The following is a 27,292-nucleotide window of genomic DNA, read 5'->3' as shown; positions in this document are numbered from 1 at the left end:
TTTGTTGTTAGCGAACGTTATTTTACGTATTTACCATTCTGACAAAATTCATTCGTGAAAATATTGCAACACAAAGAAAGACAGTTACCGATACTGATTGCAAGCTAGCTAACCGCATGACAAGCACAATCTGCGCTCATGCCAAACGGTGGTGTCCTTCAAACGAACTGATTAGCTAAGTTAACGTTACCTATTTTTAGCCATATGAAACAGCAAGCCATTCACAAAAATATCAAACATATTCCATGGGTATATCATATAACAGTTATTACTGTCAACCATCTGAACTTACAAGCTAATTTAGCTGGCTGATGACGAGGTCACTGCAAGGGGGACCGCCGCATGGAACTCGTAACTTAAAATATGACCTTGACATCAGCACAACTCTAAAATTATGTAAAGTTAAAAAATACCGGTTTGGTGTTGAAAAAACGGGGATGTAACTTACCTAGCAATATCTGTGGCCTAGCTACTCCTTCGCAATCTTCCTCCACCAACGTACGTGCCAAACTTCAGCAAAGCAGAGTGGCGGGTATTCATCACTGCTGTAGAGTTGAAATTGTCACTGCGTATCTGCAGATTTTTACACTCACTTTTAACTCCACTGATAGAGCAACTTTACTCTCAAAAATGTTGAAAATACTCTATCTGGGTTAAAATAACTTTACTCTGAAATATTAACACCCCATTTTTTACTGTGTAGAATGGTGTTTTCCCAGGTGCGCTGTCTAGAATGTTTTCCCACGAATTGCATTTTGGATAATGTTTGAAAATGACATTTTATTGGCGGCGGCATCATTACATGAGTTGCATGTTCTGTCATTCTGAGCACCGTGGGCGGATGCCCTAATGGGTTATGCACCCAATGCATATGGGTCTGGGAAATCTCTCAAATGGCCGGTAAATTTAAAATCTTCCCGGTCACGTTGTCCGGCGCCACATTTCCCTAACGAAACCCTGGTTTGTGTATATACAGGTAACTGCCAAAATAATAGAAACACTTGAGTAAATGAGGGATACAAAGTATATTGAAAGCAGGTGTTTCACACACGTGTAGTTCCTGAGTTAATTAAGCAATTAGGGGCATTATTTTGGCCATTATTTGGGCTACCATGGCTATGCCCCCATAGGATGACAATGCCCTCATCCACAGGGCATGAGTGGTCACTGAATGGTTTGATCAGCATGAAAACAATGTAAACCATATGCCATGGCTGTCTGTCACCAGATCTCAACAATTCTGTAGCATTGCATGAGACCACCAAGAAAACACAAAATTATAAATTTTCCCGTGGAAGAATAGTGTCGAATCCCTCCAATAGAGTTCCAGACACTTGTAGAATCAATGCCAAGGTGCATTGAAGCTGTTCTGGCTCGTGGTGGCCCAACGCCCTATTAAGACACTTTGTTGGTGTTTCCTTTATTTTGTCAGTTACCTGTATATAGTGTGTGTGTGGGAGGAAGCTTCAAAGCCACTGTGGGGTGACCGTGGAAATCCTGCTTTGATATGAAAGATCTGAAAGGCTGTGTAGCGAGGGCTATGGATTTGAGCAGTTCTTTGATGTGGCGCTGCATTGCTTTTAATCACTGAGACCATCGTATCTGGTTTCAGACGGAACGGCAAGCACTTCATGTTATTCTCCCCAATGAGGAAAGACCTGAATATACTGTATACAGTTGAAGTCAGAAGTTTACATACACTTAGGTTGGACTCTTAGGTTGGAGTCATTAAAACTTGTTTTTCAACAATTTCCTTGTTAACTAACTATAGTTTTTGTGGGAAGCTTGTGGAAGGCTACCCAAAAACCCAAGTTAAACAATTTAAAGGCAATGCTACCAAATACTAATTGAGTGTATGCAAACTTCTGACCACTGGGAATGTGATGAAATAAATAAAAGCTGAAATAAATCATTCTCTCTACTATTATTCTGACATTTCACATTCTTAAAATAAAGTGGTGATCCTAACTGACCTAAGACAGGGAATTTTTACTAGGATTAAATGTCAGGAATTGTGAAAAACTGGGTTTAAATGTATTTGGCTAAGGTGTATGTAAACTTCCGACTTCAACTGTATATACAATACTTTGAGTCATTAAGTCATTTCTAGCCTTTCTCATCCGAGTCATCAGAAAGATGTCCTTCGTTCACTGAAGTGTGAGTGGAAATGGTGGTGTGTGTGTGTGTTTTTTTGGTTTACTATACTTGTGAGGACCAGAAGTCCTCACAAGAATGGTAAACCAAGGAGAATTTGTACAAGTGAGGACATTTGACCAGTCCTTAAAGGGAAAAAGGCTATTTTAAGCTTAGGGGTTAGATTTAGGGTTAGGTTTAGGGGTTAGGGAAAATTATTTTTTTAATGGGAATCAATTGTTGGTCCCCAAAAAGTCCTCACAAGTATAGCAATACACAACTGTGTGTCAGGGGCATATTAGTGCAGAACAGGAGCAGATGTGAGGAGGTAATTTGAAGCCCTTAGCGACAACCTCTGATCTGACACAAGCCAAGGCATTGTGGGTAGATATTTGCCGCTGTCGGTTTTAGTGGCCTTCAATGACAATGAGTCTCTCTCTCACTCACTCACACACACAAACACACACTCACACACACACACAAACACACACACACACGAACACGTGCACACCCCAGACAGCTGCAGAGGTTCCACATGGATTGATTATACCCTCTTAAGCGAATTGATGATGTGCTTAAAGGGAAATGATGGAGAACGTCTCTAATTGATTGAGCTGTCAATCCTTTGGTGATGATTTGCATGTTAATCTTAAAATGCATATCTGCGATAACATATAGAGAGAGTGGGCGCTGTCATTTGGACAATGATAATGGCCAGAAACTCTTAAAGGTTAAAAAAATTTTGGGGGAAGCAATGGTATAGGTTTCTATTAGACACAGAATTAGGGTCAGCTTACCCTACACAAATCCTAGCCATTAGTGGGGACAATGCCAAACTGACCTTAGAACAGTCTCTAGAGGTAACCTTATCCTACTTGGTGATTTGAGGAAGAAAGAATAAACCTCTCCTACACCAACTGTAATTGGATTTTCTTTTTTCAGACAATCTCTCTCGCTCTCAGCCTCGCTCTCTCTGTCTTTGTCTCTGTCTTCCCCTGCTCACCTTGAATGACCTTTTGTGGAGATACCCTACATGGCTTTACACCGCTCCAGCCGACGCTTGGCATTCTGCATGGTGATCTTAGGCTTGTGTGCGGCTACTCGGCCATGGAAACCCATTTCATGAAGCTCCCGACAAACAGTTATTGTGCTGACGTTGCTTCCAGAGGCAGTTTGGAACTCGGTAGGGAATGTAGCAACCGAGGACAGGTGATTTTTACGCGCTTCAGCACTCGGCGGCCCCGTTCTGGCCTAACACTTCACGGCTGAGCCGTTGTTGCTTCTAGACGTTTCCACTTCACAATAACAGCACTTACAGTTGACCGGGGCTCTAGCAGGGCAGAAATTTGACGAATGGATTTGTTGGAAAGGTGGCATCCTATGACTGTGCCACGTTGAAAGTCACTGAGCTCTTCAGTAAGGCAATTATACTGCCAATGTTTGTCTATGGAGATTTTATGGCTGTCTGCTCGATTTTATACTCCTGTCAGCAACGTGTGTGGCTGAAATAGCCGAATCCACTCATTTCAAGGGGTGTCCACATCCTTTTGGCCATATAGTGTAGGTTGACATTCAAAATATTCTGAATCAATGTGTATATGCCACTATGAATTAGAGGGCCCTGCTCTCTATCAAAACACACTTAGTCATTTCGCCATTATATCCTCTAGCCCTGGCTAACACTAAAACGGTATTCAGCGGAGGCGCATTAGTAATCATACTATACATACAGTGCCTTCAGAAAGTATTCACACCACTTGACCTTTTCCACATGTGTTAAAACCTGACTCTAAAATGGATTGAATTTAGATTTTGTCACTGGCCTACCCCATAATGTCAAACTGGAATTATTTGTTTAGTAATGTTTACAAATTAATTAAAAATGAAAAGCTGAAATGCCTTGAGTCTAAGTTTTTAACCCCTTTGTTATGGCAAGTCTAAATAAATTCAGGAGTACAAATGTGCTTAATAAGTTGCATGGACTCACTCTGTGTGCAATAATAGTCTTTAACTTGATTTTTGAATGACTACCTCATCTGTACCCCACACATACAATTATCTTTAAGGTCCCTCAGTCGAGCAGTGAATTTCAAACACAGATTCAACCACAAAGACTAGGGAGGTTTTACAATGCATTGCAAAGAAAGGCACCTATTGGTAGATGGGTAAAAGAAAAGCAGACATTGAATATCCCTTTGAGCAGGGTGAAGTTATTCATTACACTTTGGATGGTGAATCAATACACCCAGTCACTACAAAGATACAGGCGTCCTTCCTAACACAGTTGCTGGAGAGGAAGGAAACCACTCAGATTTCACCATGAGGCCAATGGGGACATTAAAACAGTTACAGAGCTTAATGGCTGTGATCTAAGAACTGAGGATGGATCAACATTGCACACTGAACAAAAATATAAACGCAACATGTAAAGTGTTGGTCCCATGTTTCATGAGCTGAAAGAAAAGATCCCAGACATTTTCCTAATGCACAAAAAGCTTCTTTCTCTCAAAATGTGTGCCCAAATGTTTACATCCTGTTAGTGAGCATTTGTCCTTTGCCACTAAAGTAAAACTGCAATAGATGTGGCAAATAAATTAACGTTATGTCATGAATACAAAGTGTTATATTTAGAGCAAACACATCTGAGTACCAATCTTCATATTTTCAAGAATGGTGATGGCTGCATAATGTTATGGATATGCTTGTCATCGGCAATGATTAAGGAGTTTTTTAGGATAAAAAGAAACGGAATAGAGCTAAGCGCAGGCAAAATCCTTGAGGAAAAACCTGCTTCAGTCTGCTTTCCAACAGACACTGGGAGACAAATTCACCTTTCAGCAGGACAATAACCTAAAACAAAAGGCCAAATATACACTGGAGTCACTTACCAAGATGACATTGAATGTTCCTGAGTGGCCTGCTTACAATTTTGACTTGAATCGGCTTGAAGATCTATGGCAAGACTTAAATGGCTGTCTAGCAATGATCAACAACCAACTTGAGAGCTTGAAGAACAGAGGTGTGAATACTTACAGTACCAGTCAAAAGTTTGGACTCACCTACTCATTCAAATGTTTTTCTTTATTTTTGCTATTTTCTAGTAGAATAATAATCGTGAAGACATCAAAACTATGAAATAACACGCATGGAATCATGTAGTAACTAGAAAAGTGTTAAACAAATCAAAATATATTTTATATTCTTCAAAGTAGCCATCCTTTGCCTTGATGACAGCTTTGCACACTCTTGGCATTCTCTCAACCAGCTTCACCTGGAATGCTTTTCCAGCAGTCTTGAAGGAGTTCCCACATATGTTTCACACTTGTTGGCTGATTTTCCTTTACTATGCGGTCCAGCTCATCCCAAACCATCTCAATTGGGTTGAGGTCGGGTGATTGTGGAGGCCAGGTCATCTGAAACAGCTCTCCATCACTCTCCTTCTTGGTAAAATATCCCTTACACAGCCTGGAGTTGTGTTGGGTCATTGTCCTGTTGAAAAACAAATGATAGTCCCACTAAGCGCAAACCAGATGGGATGGCGTATCACTTCAGAAGGCTGTGGTAGCCATGCTGGTTAAGTGTGCCTTGAATTCTAAATAAATCACTGACAGTGTCACCAGCAAAGCACCATCACACCTCCCCCTCCGTGCTTCACGGTGGGAACCACACATACGGAGATCATCCGTTCACCTACTCTGCGTCTCACAAAGACACAGTGGTTGGAACCAAAAATCTCAAATTTGGACTCAACAGACCAAAGGACAGATTTCCAAGGGTAATGTCAATTTCTCGTGTTTCTTGGCCCAAGCAAGTCTCTTCTTCTTATTGGTGTATTTTTAGTAGTGGTTTCTTTGCAGCAATTCAACCATGAAGGCCTGATTCACACAGTCTCCTCAGAACAATTGATGTTGAGATGTGTCTGTTACTTACTCTGTGAAGCATTTATTTGGGCTGCAATTTGAGGTTGGTAACTAATGAACTTATCCTCTGCAGCAGAGGTAACTCTGGGTCTTCCTTTCCTGTGGCGGTCCTCATGAGAGCCAGTTTCATCATAGCACTTGATGGTTTTTGCGACTGCACTTGAAGAAACGTTCAAAGTTCTTCATTTTCCGGATTGACTGACCTTCATGTCTTAAAGTAATGATGGACTGTTTTTTCTCTTTGCTTATTTGAGCTGTTCTTGCTATAATATGGACTTGGTCTTTTTCCAAATAGCGCTATCTTCTGTATACCCCCTACCTTGTCACAACACATCTGATTGTCTCAAACGCATTAAGAAGGAAAGAAATTACACAAATTAACTTTTAACAAGGCACACCTGTACAGCAGCTGTAAATATTTTAGTTGAGTGAAAAAGAGCGTGAGAGATTGAAAAATTGAGAACTGTCAGGACCAGTGCAGGGTAGCCTCGAGGTTAGAGCGTTGGGCCAGTAACCGAAAGGTTGCTGGTTCGAATCCCAAAGCCGACAAGGTGATGCACTTAACCCCAATTGCTCCAGTGGTGTTGGACAATGGTGACCCAGGCTGTGACCCCACTCCCTGCGGGTGTCTAGGGAAGTTGGGATATGCAAGAAAAACATTGTGTGTGCTTTCATGTGAATGAATGTGAGCAGCAGAGCATTCTTAAGAAGTTAGCAAGATGTAGAGGAATAGAGACAGACGGTGGCTGAGAGATTCACAACCTATCCGTCATTCCACCACCATACCCTTTTTACTCCAACACCCATCACTCTCACACACACACACACACACACACACACACACACACACACACACACACACACACACACACAGCCAAGTGGAAACGCTGTGTTTGGGTTGGCACTGCACGGGTAGACAGAAAGAAGGAGAGAGGGAGGGAGGGAAAGGGAGAAATCGCTTTATGCCTAGACCCTCATTGCTATGGTTTATGAACTAATGCTACATTTTGAGCAGCCTCTAAGGTACCATATGTCCTGTGAATGACACGCTATTATAGCCTTCCATTTCCTTACCGTCTGATCACTTTGGTCACTCCTTTGGCAATGTTTTTTTTTGGCTGAATGGTCTTACCCACATCCGTGCGTTTGTGTGCGGGCGCATGCATGTTTGTGCACATATTTGTATTTGAAAGGATTTGAAGGTACTCTAATTTCAAGCTTGAAAGTCATAAATGACTTTCACCTGCCCAGGTGTAAACCAATTCTATGCCCCCATTTTTCTCTCTCCCTCCCTCCCTCTCTCTCTCACACACACACACACACACACACACACACACACACACACACACACACACACACTGGTGGCCTACTTTTAAAGCACAGTTGGTGTAACATTAGTTCCAGCTTTTGAATAGAGCCAGCGTGGGAAAAACAAGTGTTTGTTTTGTTACCCTGGGTATGGGAGGTTTAAAGGGGCTGGGCTCCAGGGTGAAGTTTCCTCTAGATCAGCTTCCACTCCCCAGTCCTAACCTTAACCATTAGTGGGGGGAATGCAAACTGACCCAATATCAGCGTCTAGGAGCAACTTACGCCTCCACCAAGGGGCTGGGGTTGAATAGGCCAGATTACACTTATAGGCCTGGTTTTGGACCATGCGTTTCAATGTTCAAAGTTTGTTTGCCACGTGCACAGTATATTAAAACAGTATAGTGAAATTCTTACTTTTACATTACATTTTAGTCATTTAGCAGACGCTCTTATCCAGAGCGACTTACAGTTAGTGCATACATTATCTTTTCATACTGGCCCCCCGTGGGAATCGAACCCACAACCCTGGCGTTGCAAATGCCATGCTCTACCAACTGAGCTACATCCCTTACCTTGAGACCTCTTTCCCAACTATGCAGTAGTAGTAGTAATAATACTACTACAACAACAAGATATAAGTACCATATTATACTCATGTTAATATATATACAGTGCTGTGAAAAAGTATTTGCCCCCTTCCTAATTTTCTCTACTTTTGCATATTTGTGATACTGAATGTTATCAGATCTTCAACCAAAACCTAATATTAGATAAAGGGAAAATAAGTGAACAAATAACACAACAATTACATATTTATTTCAGAAACAAAGTTATGCAACACCCAATTCCCCTGTGTGAAAAAGTAATTGCCCCCTTACTCAATAACTGGTTGTGCCACCTTTAGCTGCAATGACTCCAACAAAATGCTTCCTGTAGTTGTTGATCAGTCTCACGTCGCTGTGGAGGAATTTTGGCCCACTCTTCCATGCAGAACTGCTTTAACTCAGTGACGTGTGGGTTTTCATGCATGAACTGCTCATTTCAAGTCCTGCCACAACATCTCAATTGGGATTAGGTCTGGACTTTGACTAGGCCATTCCAAAACTTCCAGTTTGTTGCTTTTTAGCTATTTTCATGTAGACTTGATTGTGTGTTTTGGATCATTGTCTTGCTGCATGACCCAGCTGCACTTCAGCTTCAGCTCACAGACGGATGGTCTGACGTTCTCCTGTAGAATTCTCTGATACAGAGCAGAATTCATGGTTCCTTCTGTTAAGGCAAATCGTCCAGGTCCTGAGGCAGCAAAGCATCCCCAAACCGTCACACCACCACCACCATGCTTGACCTTTGGTATGATGTTCTTACTGTGGAATGCAGAGTTTGGTTTTCACCAGGTATTACTGGAACCATGTCGTCCAAAAAGTTATACTTTTGAATCATCTGTCCATAGAACGTTCTTCCAAGAGTCTTGATGATCTTCCAGGTGCTTTTTGGCAAACTTGAGTCAACTTTTTGGACGAGATGGGTCCCATTATGCCTGGCGAAAACCAAACACTGATCGGTGTGGAAGAACTTGACCTCACAGAGCCCTGACGTCAACCCCCATCAAACACTGACTGAGAGCTAGGCCTAATCGCCCAACATCAGTGCCCGACCTCACTAATGCTCTTGTGGCTGAATGGACGTAAGTCCCCACAGCAATGTTACAACATATAGTGGAAAGCCTTCCCAGAAGAGTGGATGCTGTTATAGCAGCAAAGGGGGGACCAACTCCATATTAATGCCCATGATTTTAGAATGAGATGTTCGACAAGCAGGTGTCCACATATACTTTTGGTAGTGTAGATGGTTACTAATGGTAATGGCAATCCATGAACAGCATCGTAATGGTAGTAATAAATCCAATCAAATCAGTTTAGCAGGTGTGTGTCTGAGTGGGTACAAACCTGTGGATGGGCATAGTCTGTGGGAGAGCAGTAGTTGTTAGCCATTTAACAGTCTTTTGGCCAGGGGATAGAAGCTGTTTAGGAGTCTCTTGGTCTGAGCCTTGATGCACCGGTACCGCCTGCCAGATGGGAGCATGTAGAACAGTCCGTGTCTCTGGTGGTTGGAGTCTTCGACAATATTTCGGGCCTTTCTCAGACACCGCCTGGCATGTACGTCCTGAATGGCTGGGAGCTCGCACCCAGTGATTCGCTGGGCCGTCCGCACCACCCTCTGTTGGACCTTCCGGTCAAAGGCGGTGCAGTTGCCATCCAAGACTGTGATAGAACCAGTCAGGATGCTCTCGATGGTGCAGCTGTTGAAGGGGCCATGCCAAATTGTTTCAGCCTCCTGCGGGAGAAGAGGCGCTGCCGTACCATCTTCACGACTGTGGTGGTGTGAGAACTATGTTAAGTCCTCAGTGATGTGGCACACCAAGGAACTTGAAGCTCTTGACCTTCTCCACTGCAGCACCCCTGTTTCCTGTAGTCCACAATCAGCTCCTTGGTCTTGCTGACGTTGAGGGAGAACTTATTGTCCTGGCACCACACTGCCAGGTCTCTGACGACCTCTCTGTAGGCTGTCTCATCGTCGTTGGTAATCAGGCCTACCACCGTTGTCTTCGCAAACTTGATGTTGGAGTTGTTTGTGGCCACACAGTCATAGGTAAACAATGAGTACAGGAGGGGGCTAAGCTCAGACCCCTGGGGGGGCCCTGTGTTGAGGGTCAGAATGGCGGAGGTGTTGTTGCCTACTCTCACCACCTGGGGTCAACACGTCAGGAAGTCCAGGATCCAGTTGCAGAGGGTGGTGCTCAGTCCCAAGGTCCCGAGCTTGATGACATGCTTGGAGGGCACTATGGTGTTGAACGCTGAGCTGTAATCGATTAACAGAATTCTGCCACAATGACTACTGCCATGTAGCACTCATTTGTAATCATGAAATGCTTTGAAAGGATGGTCACAGCACACATCAACTCCATCTCAGACACCCTAGATTCACTTCAATTTGCATCCCGCACCAACATATCTACAGATGATGCAATCTCAATAAAAGGAAAAATAATAATGATACTAAGTAAAATAATAGAATAGAATCCAGGACTTTTGATTGGGGAAGCAGCAAACCTTTACTGTGAAGCCGGTGATTGAGGTGGTTAGCTCGTCAATGCTATAGGCGGAGTCTAGGAACATATTCTAGTCAGCGCTAGCATAGCAGTCCTGCAGCATAGCCTCCGCTTCAGAGGACCATTTCTCTATGGAGTGTGTCACGGGGACTATCTGTTTTGAGCTTCTGCTTGTAACAGGAAGCAGTAGTATAGAGTCATGATCTGATTTGTGTGCGTGTGACTGTGGTAGTTTAATTGCTTTTCTTTCCTACTGTATGATGGTAACAGTTGATGCGTGATAGTTTTGTTATCAGTTTCGAGTGGTTGATGTTTGGGATGGGTCATAGAACAGTCGTTTTGACATTCATGGTTGTTTGGTATAATACGTTTTCATCTCCACAATCGCATGCACACACGCAGGCTAGTGATGCGCGGGTCAACTGTTTGTTCAATTGTTAATGACCGATCTGCAACCACCCGACTTGATGTGTTTAAGTGAAAATCTGAGGCCCGCACCCGATCCTAACCCACAAATATAGAAAATGCAGTTCCCTTTTGTCGTGCCATATTTGAAGTCCCCGTCTTGTGACAGTCAAATTTGTATAGCGCCTCACAATCATCCCACACAATAAAGTCGGCACTGCTTTCATCCTCTTTCCCAAACATGACTTTTCTGTCCCTCCCTTCTCTTTGTCAACTCTCCATGTCTCAGCTTTTCTCTTACTGACATTGTCCTTGCTGTCCTCAGTGGATCGACGTGAACTTTTTCTGACCAAGTTCCCAAAAGTGTTTGGTGAGCGTACAGTTTTAGCCCTAAAGCTTAGGCACTGCCAGATAAAAATAATTAAAGAGATAACTAAATGTAGCCTATAGATATCAATTGCACACAAAAAAAAATATGGATTTTCTAATGCATTGTTTTCTCTTTATTCAACCCACCCACCCATCCTCCACACAATATTTAATGGCCATAAACCCGCCCGCCCCGCGGATATAACCGTGGGGACCAATGTTCCCTCTAAGCTGCGCGCAGTATCCCTGAGACTGTCGCGCAGGTCTCTGGGACTGCCGCGCAGCTCTCTGGGACTGCTGCACCGAAATATCAGCCCACAGAGAAGCATGAGATTGAACTTCACTCAACTTTCTAGAGCAGTGGTCACCAATCGGTCGATCTCCAAGGCATTCCTAGTCGATCGCAAAACATTTCTGTACAAACACCAACGATAAAGCCTTATATTCCTATTTATTTTATTTGTCTCGGGCTGTTGGCGGTAGGTGCACCCGATTTAGCTGCCCTGCACACTGGGTAGGCGAACTGTTGGCATTTTGAACCATTTAATGTCTGAAGGTACAAACTCTGCCTTCCTGGCAGGCCCAGAGAGCAAATCAAGTGCGCCATAGGCCTACCGCTGGCCAATCGGATGGCTCAGATTACCGTGTCTGCAGTAACGTAGCAGGCATAACAGAAAGCTACAGCAAAGTTGATACTGTGAGATTCAAAACGTTTAAAACCATGACTAGAGAGAGACTGTCAACGAATACAGCAACGAGATGCTGTTTTTATGAGTGAGTTCATGTTTAATTTCTTACTCAGCACGGTTAATACTTTGTGTTCAAAACTTTTATAAGCCATAAAATGCGTGTTCGTCCTATTTCCACTCAGCACTACAAGAAGCACTGCAGCAGTAATTAATGAGTAGGAAAGTGTATCTATAGGCTTGTGGTGTTGTTATTATTAGCGGCTTGGGTCTTATTTAATATTGAGAAATATTTCACTTTCTCTGTTCATAGGAGTAACAACGTGAATTTGTGCATGAGGCAGAAATAATGCGGTGCAACTCGAGTTTCGCCATCAGCTGGAAGACGTTGTCCCTTTTTGGTCAGTGTCAGTGGATGAAAGGGAGAGCGGAGGGATGTTGAGGCAGACCGTCAGTCTGCTGCTCTCTCCCTCCACTGAGCACCATCAGCCCAGTAAAATAAAAAGCAAATTATTTAAAGTTGTGCTTCACAAGTAATACAACAACAGATCTATTACCGGTGTGATCATATTATAGCCTACCTCAAATTTAGAAATCACATTTTGAAAATGGCCTGAACAACAATACATTGGCAGGGCAATTCAAGCAAAGCCAATATGCGCTGTTAATGTATTGGGGCCTATAGCTTACCACACAAACCTCATCGTTACAGTACTGTTTTTAATTGGTTAATGTTGCATAGGCTTACGTTTTTTTAAAGTCATGTGAGCGGCATTTTGACTCAGTGGTCTTGACTCAGAAAAGGTTGGCGACATAAACTATCAGAGCTGCAGTAGGCCTATATGCAAATTAGACCATTGCCATATGGATCTGTGCCATTTACTTTGAACTGGACTGTATTTACAGCATGAGCGGTCGTGAGTAGATGTGCTTGTTTTGAAATCAAAGCGAGAGCTGCATGTAGCCACGTGTGCACATTTTGTTAGGGAGTTAGTAGCCCTGTTATAGATCATTTGTAGTCAGCAGTAGGGGATGATTGCTTCCTACAAGAGCACAAAACGTGTACATTTCTAGACATCTTTGAAAAGCGAGTCAGGTAAAGACCCTTTTTCTTAAAGGGGCAGTGTTGTATTTTGAGATGGCTAAGTAGCCAATAGGCAGAGGGTAGCATAATTTGTCTGATTCTCTGTAATAATGGTATGGTAATAATAATGCATTTTATTTTGTAAAGTCGTTTCTTGCATTGAACAACACAACAACATTTTCAGTAACCTCGTCTGAAGGACAAGTGGAAAAGCAGGTTCATGTGATCAAATAGCCACAGTAGCTTACTTCGCCACTGTTAAAACTTAAAGTGGGTACAGCCTCAGTGAACGCGTACTGGACGTTGCACAGAATTTTCACAATGTTCAAGTTTGTGCTCAGCAGACCTGAAATTTGCTCAGTGACCAAAAATTGGAGGGAACATTGGTGGGAACTGGCTGGTTATGAGTCAACCTGCGCATCACTAACGTACACGCGTACAGTACGCACACAGCCCTCATCACTAATCAGGTGGCAGTACCTGGTGCCCGCTCTGGGTGGTGGCACCTGGTGGCTCCAAGGGTGTGTGTGTGTGTGTGTTGTGGGGGATAGGCGGTGGGCACTGCAGCTGTAATGCCCAGCTACCCACCGCGCCACCTTGGACTGGCATCTCCCCAGATGCCTGACCCAAATAGAGCCAGCATTTCCAGAGGAGAGGGGGACGCCACCCTACACACACACGCACGCACACACACACACTAATCTGCCACACCAGCAGGTGTGCCGAAGCAAATAATAAGGATATTTTGGGGCGAAATACAAATCTCCCGCTGTGCAGCTTTCCAGCCGGGTGCTAATCATAGTTGGTTGGGGTCAATTCCAATTAAATTCCAATTCAGGAAGGAAACTGAAATTCCAATTCCAACTCCAATTTTCTTCTAATCATCTGAATTGGTATGGAATTGACCCCAAACCTGGTGCTAATACTAGTCTGTGTCAGAGGTGCACAGCTTCAATTCTCAGTCAGTGTTTTGCCATTTTTTACCCCCTTCCAATCAGACACTCCAGAGGTGGTTACTGCCTGGGTAACCAGGGGTGTGTTCAGCAAAGTGAAACTTTCTGAACTCCGCAGATAGAAACGTAGTCAATATACTCCTCTTTGTCTCACTTCCATATAGGCAATCTCTTTGTGCCCCCCATTCGTTAAGACAAGACAGGGAGAGCTCCTAATGAGGACACAGGTGGAAGGGAATATTCCAAAGCTTGTGAACATTGTTAAAGTGAGGAAGTGCTGACTTAGTTCTACTATGGGCTACTTTAATTATCCAACTCTGCACTCTGCTCCTCTGTGCTGAAGAGGGTTTACAGAATGTAAATCCTGTATATCAAAGCTGGTCTAGTGCTATTATCTCTGATTTATTGAACAAGCCACAGCAACCTACTCCCTCCCGCCTTTGCTAGTCCAGATTTGACCTTCTGACACTCCTCTTTCCCAGAGGCGCCTGATGTTTTTGGGCCTCCTTCCCTCCCTTCCTCATTGGTGTGTATGCCAGAGCCCCCCAGGCTTGTGTTGTGGTGCGTGTGGGCTGCCAGGGGCCAGACCGAGACGTCTGTTGTGTTGCCCTTGAGCGGCATCACAACGGGGACCCATCCCAGTGCCACCCTACCTAACACCAGGCTGGCTCCCATATGGGCCTGCCTCCTAGGAGGTCGGGCTGAGCGTTAGGACAAAGCATTGAGTCGTATCAACAGGAGAAAGCTGCTGTCCTCTGACTTTAGTTATAAGATGCTGATTGAGGTTATTGCTGTGTGTTAGCTGAATTTTTCCAGGATTTCAAAGGAGTTCAAATGAGGTGTGTCGTGGAAATTACCACCAGGGACACTTGAAGTCAATATTAAATGAATCATTCTTTATTATCAGCAAGCTGGAGAGGTTCCAACAAACTTAATGCACCATAATACACGTCGGTTGGGAGCTCTGCCATGGCAGTCCCGTTAGTTCTCTTATATACTGCTTACACAGACCAGTTGTATTTGCATGATTTACATTATTCATCATTAACGTTTGGTTCATGCACATGACCGATCAATACCTCACAAGGCTTCTTCTCTCCAAGCTGAGACCTTGAAACTGAGAGACCCCTTTCATATCTCAAAGCAATGTTCTGATTTTACTGCCAAATTGCTTATACTGATAGTGACGATTCCTCCCAGGCACGCTCAATCAGTCACTTGCATGAACCCAGTCTAATTGGTTATTAGAATAGCACAAACATAACATTTTCCTTCACAGGTGTATACTGTACGCCTGCATGCTTGCGTGGTACGTGCGTACATGCACTTGTGTATGCATGTGTGTGTTTGCACTGAGTACCCCCCCCCCCATCAGAATTTTTATGTAGAAAGACTAAGAAGGGAAATACTCCTCCTACTTCCCAAAGAAACAACTTCATGTCACCACCCCCCCCCAACCCCCAACACTTTCCCTGGTTGCCACTACTCTTGCTCAACTAAAAATGTAATCCGTCTCATCGCATTTTTTAAAAAGTCACTCCCCCCAAAATATTTTAAGTTAGGGTTGCGTTTTACCCCAAGTTAACCTACAATTGACCCGTGTTAAGTTCAGCCCCACTCTCACCTATGCACTCACTGTGAATTGTGGAGCGGTAACATGCTTAACCATGCCGCTGCTAAAAACTCTCGGTTTGAAATGGTGCAGTTCGTCAATATTTAGGAATAAGTAAAGTAGGAATGGAAAGCCTTTTTAACAAAGGCCATTACAATCGCTGTTTTCCCCGTGATTGCATTATGAATTGTTGTACATTGACAGCTTGTCAGAAAGCATGTTTCCCTCCATATGGCATTCGCAATTTGAAAGTGCCTTGAGAGGAATATTTATCTTGCATAGAACGCACAACAACAACGGACTAGGTAAATAGAAAAACGATTTTACTATGGGGTTGTCAGGTTTATCTATTCATTACTCATTTTGTTTGCAAAGGAAATGTAAATGTGGACTGTTCTAGCATCTTCAAAGTGCGCCTCGGCAGAAATACTTTTTCATGTTCCATATATTTTGGGCGTGGCGGCAATGATTTTGCAGCACCACAGCTAAATGAGTGTACTTATTTCCCCGCACCTCTCTGCAGTGTTAAATATTTAAAGGTCTGCCTTCACACTGCATTGGGCAGCACTAGCGCCGAGCGTAACTGGCCCATGGCCCATGGGTATAGGGATCTAACGCTACAGAGGAAATTAGAGAAGGTCCTCCAGATTAATATCGATTTAGTAAGACCGCAATTTCTGCATTCTAGAACTCTGTGTGAGTCTACTCTGACTGGATTTCAGTAGTAATGAGATGGAAAAAGATGTACACAGGAATACAGTATGTATACAGGAAGGTGTACACAGGCGCACACACGTGCAGTCGTACGCTATACAGAGATACATGGACTCCAGGTCAGTGTGTTTAATTTAAGGGCAAGGTTGCTCCTTCTGGGCAGGTATACCTTTACACATTAGAATAGGAGATATATCTACAGAAGATGGGTTACTTACTAAAGCTTACTGTATGCTTCCCATTCTAAACAGTTTGCGCATACTGTATATTATGACACATTTCTGATGTTTTTGTCTTTGGCAGGTTTTTATTTCAGTTTGTGCAGACATCTTTTCTTGAGGCAAGTCGAAGTTCGGTAGCTGAAGTCTATGCCCCTTCATCGGTGATTGGTCAACAGTACTACTCCTAGTAGGAATGGGAACATGTTTGTTGTCATTAAATGAGAGACGACTAGTTTTCATGCACATTTTTTCACTTGAGAAATACTGCACCCAACATCTTAGCCAGATGTAAAATTGCACGACTAAGACCTCGTCGAAAAAGTAAAAATGTATCACAGATTTCTTGACTTATCTTAGATTAATTCTGACTATTTTGAGAAAGTGTTTCTGGCTATGTTGTAGCTACGGTGGCTCGTTTTTCAAGCGAAGGTCTTTAGGGAGCACAGACTGTTGCCTAGCCGAGTTCTGATAGGATCAAACCGAACCTATGTATGCGGACACCTTAACGCACACAAACACACACAGGCAGGAAATATTCCTTTGCTGACAACCCTCTGTCCTTTCTTGACAGGATTGATTCCCAGTCAATCACCATTTTTACACTTCTCTCTCTGAGGATACATTTATTAAAAATCAAATTAGCACATCTCATTCCAAAATCATGGGCATTAATAAGGAGTTTGTCCCCCCTTTGCTGCTATAGCAGCCTCCACTCTTCTGGGAAGGCTTTCCACTAGATGTTTGAACATTGCTGCAGGGACTTGCTTCCATTCATCCATGAGCATTAATGAGGTCGAGCACTGATGTTTGGTGACTAGGCCTGGCTCGCAGTCTGTGTTCCAATTCATCCCAAAGGTGTTCGATGGGGTTGAGGTCAGGGCTCTGTGCAGGCTAGTCAAGTTCTTCCACACTGATCTTGACAAACCATTTCTGTATGGACCTCGCTTTGTGCACGGGGGCATTGTCATGCTGAAGCAGGAAAGGGCCTTCCCCAAACTGTTGCCACAAAGATGGAAGAACAGAATCGTCTAGAATGTCATTGTATGCTGTACCGTTAATATTTCCCTTCACTGGATCTAAGGGGCCTAGCCTGAACCATGAAAAACAGCCCCAGTATTCCTCCTCCACCAAACTTTACAGTTGGGGCAGGTAGCGTTCTCCTGGCATCCGCCAAACCCAGATTTGTCCGTCGGACTGCCAGATGGTGTAACGTGATTCATCTCTCCAGAGAACGCGTTTCCACTGCTCCAGAGTCCAATGGCGGCGAGCTTTACACAACTCCAGCCGATGCTTGGAATTGCGCATGGTGATCATAGGCTTGTGTGCGGCTGCTCGGCTATGGAAACACATTTCATGAAGCTCCTGACGAACAGTTATTGTGCTGGCGTTGCTTCCAGAGGCAGTTTGGAACTCGATAGTGAGTGTTGGTTTGTTGGAAAGGTGGCATCCTATGACGGTGTTATGTTGAAAGTCACTGAGCGCTTCAGTAAGGCCATTCTATTGCCAATGTTTGTCTATGGAAATTGCATGGCTGTGTGCTCTGTTATATTCCAGTCAGCAACGGGTGTGGCTGAAATAGCCGAATCCACTAATTTGAAGGGGTGTCCACATACTTTTGTGTGTATGTACAGTACCAGTCAAAAGTTTGGACACACCTACTCATTCCAGGGTTTTTCTTTATTTTTACTATTTTATACATTGTATAATAATAGTGAAGACATCAAAACTATGAAATAACACATATGGAATCATGTAGTAACCAAAAAAGTGTTAAACAACTCAAAATATATTTGAGATTCTTCAAATAACCACCCTTTGCCTTGATGACCGCTTTGCTAACTCTTTGCATTCTCTCAACCAGCTTCACCTGGAATGCTTTTCCAGCAGTCTTGAAGGAGTTCCCACATATGCTGAGCACTTGTTGGCTGCTTTTCCTTCACTCTGCGGTCCGACTCATCCCAAACCATCTCAATTGGGTTGAGGTCGGGGGATTGTGGAGGCCAGGTCATCTGATGCAGCACTCGATCACTCCTTCTTGGTAAAATAGCCCTTACACAGCCTGGAGGTGTGTTGGGTCATTGTCCTGTTGAAAAACAAATGATAGTCCCACTAAGACCAAACCTGATGGGATGGTGTATTTCTGCAGAATGCTGTGGTAGTCATGCTGGTAAATAAATCACAGAGAGTGTCACCAGCAAACAACCCCCACACCATAACACCACCTCCTCCATGCTTTACGGTGGAAAATACACATGCGGAGATCATCTGTTAACCCACACCGCGTCTCACAAAGACACGGCGGTTGGAACCAAAAATCTCCAATTTGGACTCCAGACCAAAGGACACATTTCCACTGGTCTATTGTCCGTTGCTCGTGTTTCTTCGCCCTAACAAGTCTCTTCTTCTTATTGGTGTCCTTTAGTGGTTTCTTTGCAACAATTCGACCATGAAGGCCTGATGCACACAATCTCCTCTGAACAGTTGATGTGTATGTTGCTTGAACTCTGTGAAGCATTTATTTGAGCTGCAATTTCTGAGGCTTGTAACTCTAATGAACTTACCCTCTGCAGCAGAGGTAACTCTGGGTCTTCAATTCCTGTGTTACATACTGACTGACCTTTAAGACAAAGTAATGATGGACTGTTGTTTCTCTTTGCTTATTTTAGCTGTTCTTGCCATAATATGGACTTGGGCTATCTTCTGTATACCCCCTCTACCTTGTCACAACTCAACTGATTGGCTTAAATGCATTAAGAAGGAAATAAATTCCACAAATTAACTTTTAACATGACACACCTGTTCATTGAAATGCATTCCAGGTGACTACCTCATGAAGCTGGTTGAGAGAATGCCAAGAGTGTGCAAAGCTGTCACAAAGGGTGACTACTTTGAATATTCTCAAATATAAGATGTATTTTGATTTGTTTAACACTTTTTTGGTTACTACATGATTCCATATGTGTTATTTCATAGTTTTGATGTCTTCACTATTATTCTACAATGTAAAGTGTGTTCGGAAAGTATTCACACCACTTGACTTTTCCCACATTTTGTTAAGTTACAGCCTTATTGTAAAATGGATGTAATCATTTTCCCTCAACAATCTACACACAATAACCTATAATGACGGGGTGAAAACAGGTTTGTAGACATTTTTGAAAATGTATTTTTTTTTAAAAACATATCACATTTTACTTAAATATTCAGATCATTTACTCAGTACGATGTTGAATCACCTTTGGCACCGATTACAGCCTAGAGTCTTCTTGGGTATGACGCTACACGCTTGGCACACCTGTATTTGGCGAGTTTCTCCCGTTCACCAAAAGAAGAAATACCTTATTTACATACAGTTGAAGTCGGAAGTTTACATACACTTAGGTTGGAGTCATTAAAACTTGTTTTTCAACCACTCCACAAATTTCTTGTTAACAAACTATAGTTATGGCAAGTCGGTTAGGACATCTACTTTGTGCATGATACAAGTAATTTTTCCAACAATTGTTTACAGACAGATTATTTCACTTATAATTCACTGTATCACAATTCCAGTGGGTCAGAAGTTTACATACGCTAAGTTGACTGTGCCTTTAAACAGCTTGGAAAATTCCAGAAATGTATGTATACTTCCGACTTCAACTGTAAGTATTCAGACCCCTTGCTATGAGACTCGAAATTGTGCTCAGGTGCGACCTGTTTCCATTGATCATCCTTGGGATGTTTCTACAACTTGATTGGAGTCCACCTGTGGTAAATTCAATATGATTTGGAAAGGCACACACCTGTCTATGTAAGGTCCCACAGTTGACAGTGCATGTTGGAGCAAAAACCAAGCCATGAGGTCGAAGGAATTGTCCGTAGAGCTCCGAGACAGGATTGTGTCGAGGCCCAGATCTGGCGAAGGTTACCAAAAAATGTCTGCAGCATTAAAGGTCCCCAAGAACACAGTGGCCTCCATCATTCTTAAATGGAAGAAGTTTGGAACCACCAAGACTCTTCCTAGAGCTGGCCGCCCGGCCAAACTGAACGCTCGGGGGAGAAGGGCCTTGGTCAGGGAGGTGACCAAGATCGCTATGGTCACTGATAGAGCTCCAGAGTTCCTCTGTGGAGATGGGAGAACCTTCCAGAAGGACAACCATTTCTGCAGCACACACAATCAGGCCGTTATGGTAGAGTGGCCAGACGGAAGCCACTCCTCAGTAAAAGGCACATGGCAGCCCGCTTGGAGTTTTCCAAAAAGGCACCTAAATTACTCTCAAATCATGAGAAACAAGATTCTCTGGTCTGATAAAACCAAGATTGAACTCTTTGGCCTGAATGCCAAGCGTCACGTATGGAGGAAACCTGACACCATCCCTAAGGTGAAGCATGGTGGTGGCAGCATCATGCTGTGGGGTTGTTTTTCTGCGGCAGAGACTAGTCAGGATCAAGGGAAATATGAACAGAGCAAATTACAGAGAGATCCTTGATGAAAACCTGCTCCACAGCGCTCAGGACCTCAGATTGGGGGGAAGTTTCACCTTCCAACAGGACAACTACCCTAAGCACACAGCCAAGACAACGCAGGAGTGGCTTCGGGACAAGTCTCTGAATGTCCTTGAGTGGCCCAGCCAGAGCCCGGACTTTAACCTGATTGAACATCTCTGGAGAGACCTGAAAAAGGCTGTGCAGCGACGCTCCCCATCCAACCTGACAGAGCTTGAGAGGATCTGCAGAGAAGAATGGGAGAAACTCCCCAAATACAGATATTTCAAGTTTGTAGCATCATACCCAAGAAGACTTGAGGCTGTAGTCACTGCCAAAGGTGCTTCAACATAGTACTGAGTAAAGGGTCTGAAATGCTTAAGTAAATGTGACATTTCAAATCAAAATATGACGTCTTTGCTCACTCTTGGCATTCTCTCAACCAGCTTCATGAGGTAGTCACCTGGAATGCATTTCAATTAACAGGTGTGCCTTGTTAAAAGTTAATTTGTTGGAATTTCTTTCCTTAATGCATTTAAGCCAATCAGTTGTGTTGTGACAAGGTAGGGGGGGTTTACAGAAGATAGCCCTATTTGGTAAAAGACCAAGTCCGTATTATGGCAAGAACAGCTCAAATGAGCAAAGAGAAACGACAGTCCATCATTACTTTAAGACATGAAGGTCAGTCAATATGGAACATTTCAAGAACTTTGAACGTTTCTTCAAGTGGAGTCGCAAAAGCCATCAAGCGCTATGATGAAACTGGCTCTCATAAGGACCGCCACAGGAATGGAAGACCCAGAGTTACTTCTGCCGCAGAGGATAGGTTAATTAGTTACCAGCCTCAGAAATTGCAGCCCAAGTAAATGCTTCACAGAGTTCAAGTCACGGACACATCTCAACATCAACTGTTCAGAGGAGACTGTGTGAATCAGGCCTTCATGGTCGAATTGCTGAAAAAACCCCACTACTAAAGGACACCAATAAGAAGAAGAGACCTGTTTGGGCCAATAAACACGAGCAATGGACATTAGACCGGTGGAAATGTGTCCTTTGGTCTGGAGTCCAAATTGGAGATTTTTTGGTTCCAACTGCCTCGTCTTTGTGAGACGCGTGTGGGTGAACGGATGATCTCTACATGTGTAGTTCCCACCGTAAAGCATCGAGGAGGAGGTGTTATGGTGTGGGGGTGCTTTGCTGGTGACACTGTCTGATTTATTTAGAATTCAAGGCACACTTAACCAGCAAGGCTACCACAGCATTCTGTGAGACGAGGAAAAGCAGCCAAAAAGTGCTCGGCATATGTGGGAACTCCTTCAAGACTGTTGGAAAAGTATTCCAGGTGAAGCTGGTTTTGAGAATGTCAAGCGTGTGCAACGCTGTCATCAAGGCAAAGGGTGTCTATTTGAAGAATCTCAAATATAATATATATTTTGATTTGTTTAACAGTTTTTCAGTTACTACATGGTTCTATATGTGTTATTTCATAGTTCATGTCTTCACTATTATTCTACAGTGTAGAAAATTGTTAAAATAAAGAAAACCCTTGAATGAGTAGGTGTGTCCAAACTTTTGACTGGTACTGTATATGTGCAGTGCTTTGCAAAATAATTAATCCCCCTTGGCGTTTTTCCTATTTTGTTGCATTACAACCTGTAATTTAAATGTTTTTTATTTGGATTTCATGTAATGGACATACACAAAATAGTCCAAATTGGTGAAGTGAAATGAAAAAAATAACTTGTTTCAAAAAATTCAAAAAAATTTATAACGGAGAAGTGGTGCGTGCATATGTATTCACCCCATTTTGCTAAAAAGCCCCTAAATAAGAGGTGGTGCAACCAATTACCTTTAGAAGTCACATAATTAGTTAGATTGCTCACAGGTGGACTTTATTTAAGTGTCACATGATCTCAGTATATATACACCTGTTCTGAAAGGCCCCAGAGTCTGCAACACCACTAAGCAAGGGGCACCGCCAAGCAAACGGCACCATGAAGACCAAGGAGCTCTCCAAACAGGTCAGGGACAAAGTTGTGGAGAAGTACAGATCAGGGTTGGGTTATAAAAAAAAATATCTGAAACTTTGAACATCCCACGGAGCACCATTAAATCCATTATAAAAACAATGGAAAGAATATGGCACCACAACATACCTGCCAAGAGAGGGCCGCCCACCAAAACTGACGGACCAGGCAAGGAGGGCATTAATCATGGGTGGTCCTCTGTAGCTCAATTGGTAGAGCATGGCGCTTGTAACGCCAGGGTAGTGGTTTCGATCCCCGGGACCACCCATACGTAAAAATGTATGCACACATGACTGTAAGTCGCTTTGGATAAAAGCGTCTGCTAAATGGCTTATTATTATTATTATTATTATTATTATTATTATTAATCAGAAGCAACAAAGAGACCAAACACGTTTGGTGTTCGCCAAAAGTCATGTTGTAGACTCCCCAAACATATGATAGAAGATACTCTAGTCAGATGAGACTAAAATTGAACTTTTTGGCCATCAAGGAAAACGCTAGGTCTGGCGCAAACCCAACACCTCTCATCACCCCGAGAACACCATCATCGGCAGGGACTGGGAAACTGGTCAGAATTGAAGGAATGATGGATGGCGCTAAATACAGGGAAATTCTTGAGGGAAATCTGTTTCAGTCTTCCAGAGATTTGAGACTGGGTAGAGGTTCACCTTCCAGCAGGACAATGACCATAAGCATACTGCTAAAGCAACACTCGAGTGGTTTAAGGGGAAACATTTAAATGTCTTGGAATGGCCTAGTCAAAGATCAGACCTCAATCCAATTTAAAATCTGTGGTATGACTTAGATTGCTTCACGCCAGCGGAACCCATCCAACTTGAAGGAGCTGGAGCAGTTTTGCCTTGACGAATGGGCAAAAATCCCAGTGGCTAGATGTGCCAAGCTTATAGAGACACCCCAAGAGACGTGCAGCTGTAATTGCTGCAAAAGGTGGCTCTACAAAGTATTGACTTTGGAGGGGTGAATAGTTATGCACGCTGAAGTTTTTTGTTTTTTTGTCTTATTTCTTTTTTATTTCACGATATAACATATTTTGCATCTTCAAAGTGGTAGGCATGTTGTGTAAATCAAATGATACAACCCGCCCCAAAAATCTATTTCAATTCCAGGTTGTAAGGCAATAAAATAGGAAAAATGCCAAGGGGGTGAATACTTTCGCAAGTCACTGTACATATACAACCGGCAAAAGCCTGACCGCCACCTAGGAGAGGGCTTGTCAGGACCCCCCTCAAGCATGTGTGCTCTGATGTGGCGCCTGTGGCCTAACTATCTGCCGAGTGAGGACTGGCTCAGTTAAACTGCCATGCCTACACAGTTCCGCTGTCTCTTCCTCCCTCTTTCTCTCAATCTTTCTTTCTCTCTCTGGGAAGATCTCAATTGCATACTCCTCACGTCCTCTCTCCTCGTCTCCTTCTCATAACCCATTGGATGAGAAAGCCAGAGATCCGTCCTCTCTGACCGTTTCTGCCAATAGGTTTTGAGAAGGAGAGAGGACCCAAGGAGTATGCATTTGAGATATCTCTCTATCCTCTTCTGTTTCAATGTACGTCTCTCTTCTTTCTTTCGCTGTGTCTTTGTCGCGTTCTGTCTGACTGTTTCTGTCTCTCTCGCTCGTATCTCCATCTTGTTTCTCCCTCTCTCAAACACAGATTTGCATGTACTAACTCCTAAACAAAAGCATATTTTCTCGAAGTTTGGTCTCTAGCCCCCCTCCTCCTCTCTCTCTCCATCCCTCTCCATGTCACTCATTCTCTGCGGGTGGTAGTGTGATTTTGCATAGCTGTTTTGGATCTTGCCCAATCATAATGTACAGACCACCACCACGTCTCTCATTCCCCTGCCCCCTCAGTGGGTGAGTGCCCTGGCCTGAGCCCTGTGGCACAGCAGTGGGGCTTTCCCCGGTCCCTAGCCTTAGTGACCTGGCCTAAATAATGATGCTAATGATGCTGACCCAGGCTCTCACACATCTCGCTCTGTCGCTCTCGCTCTAATGAAGAACTATGCTACCCCCTACTGGTGTTTAGTAGTATTAGGCTTGACGTATTCTCAGCTCTTACTTCTGATTCTAAGGCTGTCTGTGTTATTTACAGTTTACTGTGAGTATCATGATTTCAATCCTTTCAATCGCCCATATATTGTAGATGACTGTAATTAAACCAACTGGGAAAAGTGCACGATAGCATGGCTAATAGTTCCATGCCAGTTTTGTCCTCCTAACAATGACACTTATCAACAGGGCCGCGTGACTACATGCATTCAACGTTAGCACTATAACTCACTCCTACTTTGATTGTGCAATCTTGTTTGGATCATATTTGTGGCCTTTAATTTGGTCCAGACATATCTGCATACTAGGTTTTGAGAAAATGACTGACTTTAGGAATGGCCATTTTTATTTCAACCATGTTTTTTCAGTGTACTGTCTGTAAAGAGATATATGAGTTTAAGAAATAGAAATTGTGACGACAGTTGTTTGGCCTTTGACTGGTGTTGGCTTGTAAAAAAAATAAGCGGTATTTTTCTATAATTCTTCAGGAACCACTGTATGAAGTTCATGCTTTCTCTTTAGTCTGAGACGCCCTACTGTTTCTCAACCACTACCACTTCCTTCTCCTTCATGGTTGTGCTTGGCCTATATACTGTCAGTAGTGTGATGGAAATGCTGTGGGCTAGTGTGAGTTTTGGCACTCTCTCTATCTCTATTTTTCTCTCTGGCCGACTGGCACATGCTGGTCTTCTTATAGGAGAGCTGTCTAAACACATGCCAGTTGGTCTGAGCCACAGTACCACAGACAGCCATGGGAATTAGAAGTGGGCATTGATGGAGACAGCTGTGGTGTCCTCAAAGGACCCTTCAGGTTAAAGGGATGGACTGGCCGTCCCTATTTACTGCCCCTACAATATCAATCACTCTTTTCCTCTCTGCCTCTTCCTTTCCTCCCTTTGGTATTCTCTCTTTTCCCCACTCTGTCGTAGTCTGAGGGTTTAAAGCTTTATGGCTTTGGCAGGCCCAAGCTGTTTTTCTGTACCGAATATAAAAGTATTTTATACACGCCTGTGGACTTTTACTGCAGATTTTAACTGCTGTTATTTTCAGCCCGCTTTTCCTTTGGGCTAAAGTAATTTGTCACATGCTTCTGTCTCCCCCGCTTCTCCCAACCTGTAAACGCTACGTGGCAAGGTGTATGGTTGTCATTGTCAACCTGCTGTCTAGGAAACACTGCCCTTCTGGAGCTCAGGAATGGATGGATGGAGGGAGAGAGGGAAGGAAGGGAAGTGTAGATGGGTGGAGGGAGAGAGGGAAGGAAGGGAAGTGTAGATGGGTGGAGGGAGAGAGGGAAGGGAAGTGTAGATGGGTGGAGGGAGAGAGGGAAGGGAGGGAGGTGTAGATGGGTAGAGGGAAGGAAGGGAAGTGTAGATGGGTGGAGGGAGAGAGGGAAGGGAGGGAAGTGTAGATGGGTGGAGGGAGAGAGGGAAGGGAGGGAAGTGTAGATGGGTGGAGGGAGAGAGGGAAGGAAGGGAAGTGTAGATGGGTGGAGGGAGAGAGGGAAGAAAGGGAAGTGTAGATGGGTGGAGGGAGAGAGGGAAGAAAGGGAAGTGTAGATGGGTGGAGGGAGAGAGGGAAGGAAGGGAAGTGTAGATGGGTGGAGGGAGAGAGGGAAGGAAGGGAAGTGTAGATGGGTGGAGGGAGAGAGGGAAGGAAGGGAAGTGTAGATGGGTGGAGGGAGAGAGGGAAGGAAGGGAAGTGTAGATGGGTGGAGGGAGAGAGGGAAGGGAGGGAGGTGTAGATGGGTAGAGGGAAGGAAGGGAAGTGTAGATGGGTGGAGGGAGAGAGGGAAGGGAGGGAAGTGTAGATGGGTGGAGGGAGAGAGGGAAGGAAGGGAAGTATAGATGGGTGGAGGGAGAGAGGGAAGGAAGGGAAGTGTAGATGGGTGGAGGGAGAGAGGGAAGGAAGGGAAGTGTAGATGGGTGGAGGGAGAGAGGGAAGGAAGGGAAGTGTAGATGGGTGGAGGGAGAGAGGGAAGAAAGGGAAGTGTAGATGGGTGGAGGGAGAGAGGGAAGAAAGGGAAGTGTAGATGGGTGGAGGGAGAGAGGGAAGGAAGGGAAGTGTAGATGGGTGGAGGGAGAAAGGGAAAGAAGGGAAGTGTAGATGGGTGGAGGGAGAAAGGGAAAGAAGGGAAGTGTAGATGGGTGGAGGGGGAGAGAGAAAGTAAAGGATGAATGGATTGAGTGATGGATGACATGTAGATTCATGGATGGATTAAT

General features: G+C 43.8%; 1 protein-coding gene across 2 annotated transcripts in view; it reads left to right on the top strand.

Annotated features, from left to right (window-relative positions):
- Positions 1-27,292, top strand: part of LOC311143572 (double-stranded RNA-specific editase 1-like) — a gene marked incomplete at its 5' end in the record, with an annotated part of 182,538 nt that overhangs the window by 90,420 nt on the left and 64,826 nt on the right. The window lies entirely within an intron of this gene.

Source organism: Coregonus lavaretus (genome assembly GCF_964263955.1).
Source record: "Coregonus lavaretus genome assembly, chromosome: 16".
Classification (NCBI taxonomy): Eukaryota; Metazoa; Chordata; class Actinopteri; order Salmoniformes; family Salmonidae; genus Coregonus; species Coregonus lavaretus.
Note: the sequence above shows the minus strand (reverse complement) of the source record. Positions and strands in the feature narration are given on the sequence as shown.